General features: G+C 37.2%; 1 long non-coding RNA gene across 1 annotated transcript; it reads left to right on the forward strand.

Annotated features, from left to right (window-relative positions):
* The first annotated feature begins 952 nt into the window (after positions 1-952).
* LOC147654715 (uncharacterized) lies at positions 953-3,098 on the forward strand. The gene is made up of 2 exons (XR_015282981.1): positions 953-1,074; positions 1,180-3,098. It is a non-coding gene; the product is annotated as an uncharacterized LOC147654715 (long non-coding RNA).
* The last annotated feature ends 1,032 nt before the right edge of the window (positions 3,099-4,130 follow it).

The following is a 4,130-nucleotide window of genomic DNA, read 5'->3' on the forward strand; positions in this document are numbered from 1 at the left end:
GAGCTTGGGATATACACAGGAGCCTTGTCAACAACAAGGTTCTTGTGCATAACAAGGCTGTGAGCCATCCCACAACCACAGGCAAAGTCAAACTTCTTTCATCAACCCCTGCCTCCCACTTCCCCCAGCAGCTTCAGTGCTGTCTGGTTTTCCATCACACATGGAATGAGAAGAAAGGATGACCATCCTGGAGTGGGAAATGGGACAAAATAAAGAGTGACAGGCTTAAAACCTCCCATTCTTCCCTTTCCAGGGGCTAAAGATACTAAGAAAATTTCTCCTCCAGACTCTTCCGTCTGGAGAGGAGAAAACTAAGGTGGGTTTAAAAAATATTGTAGGTGTTAGCTAAACTGAACTGCTAATCACTGAAACCTGCAATACTAGAACTAGGGAAATCCACTGAAACAGGTGCTAGAGCCCATATATTAAAAAGTACATCTTTACACATTTGTGTAGTGAATTTCTGTTCCCACAGGGGACTGTAGGGGCAGATGGTATCAGCAGCTTCAAATGGGTCTGGACAAATTAAGACCAGATCATGATTCTATGATTCTATAACTCCATGATTCAGATAGTAAAGAATATGAGAAGGGATGTACCCTATGATACAATGAGTGTGGATTATGCAGATTACCTCCATCCCTGGGGGTATTTAAAAGAAACTTGGAGACACAGTTTGGTGTTGGACTTGGCAGTGCTGGGTTAGCAGTTGGGCTTGATGACCTTAGAAGTCTCTCCAGCCTAAATGGTTCAATGATTTTATGATATTGTAAGCATTGTCCATTCAAGACCATGAGTCTGAGATTCAGATTTCTACTTGGCAGCCGAGGATAGCTGGGGCAGCAGCTGGATTGCAGTTTGGAAGTGTGCCTGTGGAGGTTGTACCTTATCTCATTAGGCTGAGGAGACAAGTCTCTGTGCTTGATGAGGTTGCCTTAACAGCTTCACAAACAGCCACAAGTGATTATGTTTAGAAAGGCTGTGAAGGGAAGGAAGCTAGAGCCAAGTCCTTGTCAGCCTAAGCATGGAATAGGAATATCTTTCCTGAATGCTTCCTTTGGACACAAGAAAATTGTGAGTTAATATGGTACTTTAATACTCTACAGCTCTGCTTTGGAAGATTACTTTGAAGAAATTCTGATTTACACATAGCTAATGAATTTTTTTTTTCAATTGAAGAGAGTGAGCATAATCTAGTTATGACAACTTGAGAAGAGTGTGACAACTTTTTACACTAAAGCCAAACAGGATGACCCAGCTAATTACAGTTCTGACATCCTTATATCAGTCCTGGACAAATTAATGGAATGACTGATATGGGACTTGATTCATCAAGAATTAAAAGCAGGGAATATAATTAATACCAGCTAACAGGACTTTACTGAAAATAGACTTAATCCTGCTGTGTTGATTTTTTTAAAATGACATTTCATGTTTAATCTGTAAAGATAAAAAATGTAAGTAAGTAAAAAATGCATGACCTGGTATAACACAACAAAAATATACAGATATATAAAGATAACTGATATGTAACATTTGATATGAAATAAAAGAATGATAAACTGTTTCACTGTGTCTCCAAATGCAGTCATAAATTTGGAATCACCAATGGCCTGGTAGTTCTAACTGGTCCCACAGGATTTAGCTAGGGGCCCAGAATTGCCACAAAATTCTGATCTAATACTATTTGAAGATGACACAAGAGGGTGTGAAAGTAATAAGTAACAGAGAGAATGAGACACACCAGCAGGATGGATTGCTCTTTACGTGTGCTGATCATGCACTTCAGCATGATCAGTCTGGGGGAAACTGTACATCTGTGGGACAAAAGAAATGTAGGTAATGCTTAAGAATGGAGGAATCTGTCCTGTTGGGCAGTGATTGTGAATAGAAGTTTGTTGGAAAGATGTAACTGCAAAGTCTGACTGTGGCCAGTTGCAACAGGTGGTGCAAGCCAGTGAGAAAGCTCAAGCAGCGTTGCTGCTGCACTGCGTAGTCTCCCCTGATTTCTTAATTTTACTTCTGAAGAAATAGTGTTTCTATAATGTGCCTTCATATGCCTGCTGTCTGTGGAGTGAATCCCTTTTACCCTTAGCAGCCTCAGCAGTGCTGGACTCCTTTATGTGCATGGACACAAAACAAGTTTCTGAGACAGTGAAGATCAAACAAGTTCTGGAGGAGCTCATTTATCTTCGCTGAGAGAAGATAAAATCTGGGAACTAGCACAGACTAAGCCTCTTCCTTCTATTAGAGAGCTAAAACTGAATAAAGTTAAGCCTTGTTGATAGCTGGAATTTTAGATATACTTAGAGACCACAAATCCTTTTGAGTGTGAATGGTGATTGGACTTTCTGGCACTGAAGTTGATTACAATTTCTTTCTAGTCAAGATAAAATGACAACACTCATTAAAATGGTTTGAAGTGGTCGTCTGTGTTCCCTGGAGCTGCCTGTGACCCTTCAGACCAAAAGAACTTACAATATTGAAATTAATACACTTTGTACCACAAGCACTCACCATATGACATGAAGGACAAATATAGTGTCTTAAAGAAGCTAATATGCTGCAAATTACTTTCAAGGGCTTGAGTGAGTTAAACAGTAGAAAAAGGTAAACTAGAATAATTTTAAAAGAAGAAATGCATTAAAGGAGTTTTGAATTGAGAAGCCGAGAAAGCATTGACAAATTCAGCAAAATAAATGTTGGTTACAATCAAAGCTATATATTGTAAAAGATGAATTGGTGATACAACACCAAAATGTGTGTGATCCTATTTATTGTTCTAATTGGCTATGTCTTGATAAATACCAGGAAATGATTGATCTCTCATCACAGATGCTCTGTGAGTTTGGTGTTGGTGCAGCATAAGCAATTTTAACAGCTGTGTATAGTTATTACAATTCACTAGCTGAAACAGTAATTTTCCTTAAATATTTCTGATTACTTAAATTAGCTCTAAGGTTAGAGTGTTGCTTTTCCTCAAGGATACTGCAGGTGCATAAACCGCATAGTGAAAAAAGTGAAAACCCTCTATTTCTTGCGTTTTGAGTGAAATTCTGTCTTGCTGAGGTCAATAAATTATCTTCAGTGAAGGTGAATTTTCATCCACTCTTTCCACTGTTTCTGAATTTTATGAACATTGGATAATGACACTGAACACAGTAGTAATACTTGCTTGTGCTTGCAGGGTGGGACCTATAGGCAGAGAAACTGGAGATCTCTGAAAAGGGAATATTTGCAGAGCTTGCTCAGGGTTGTCAAGAAAACTGTTAGTGTTAGAACACTATAAAAAACTCTTTTAGCAGGAAGAGTCTGATTTCAGACTGTTCTAAATGTATTGAAATTATATTTGAAATATTTAATTCCATTTATTGCTCTTGAATATTCATTAACTTCAGAAGAAAAACTCATGACGTTATATTAAGGCCACATTAGAAAATCCATAGCTTGGAATGACTGACTTGGGAGAATGATGAAGCTTAACATACATTGATAAAATTTGTGAAATTCTACTCATTTTGGCCTCTAACTTGACTGAGTTAATTCAACTCACATTCAAGCCATGCTACAATGATATTGTTAAACAACTACAGTGACACATGTGTCAATTACATCTTTATATCCAGTCTTTTAGCATTCAGGGATCAGAAAATAATGGCTAACTTAAAAAAAATTATTTTTTTTTTAAAAAAATATATATCTACACAAACAGAGTCATTCCTCTATTATTATTCAGTAATTCTTGAACTACTTGTAGCACAAAGTGGAGCAGCAAGTAAATTAATGAGAAGGTTTAGTGATAAAAGTGATTATTGGTAGTAGAAAATAGCTATGGCAATCTGAATTCAAAACAAACATGTTCATTGGAAAAATCCCCAAAACTAAGCAATCAGAATGATGTGTTTTTTAGAAGGCTTTGAGAAACTGTTGGGAAAATTTTGTAGGCACAAGTAAAACTGGCCTATAATGTCTTCCTTGTGTCTCAGACACAAGATGTGGAATTGAAGAGGACAGAAAATAGTAAAGGAAGCTATTTTTTTCCCTTAAAGACAGCTAAATGTAAAGAGGCACTCATCAGCATTTAGATTTTAAAATATTTTGTCAGCAGCTATATCAATTTATTGTTGTCC

This window comes from Cyanistes caeruleus, chromosome 2, assembly GCF_971803275.1.
Source record: "Cyanistes caeruleus chromosome 2, bCyaCae1.hap1.1, whole genome shotgun sequence".
In the NCBI taxonomy this organism is placed as follows: domain Eukaryota; kingdom Metazoa; phylum Chordata; class Aves; order Passeriformes; family Paridae; genus Cyanistes; species Cyanistes caeruleus.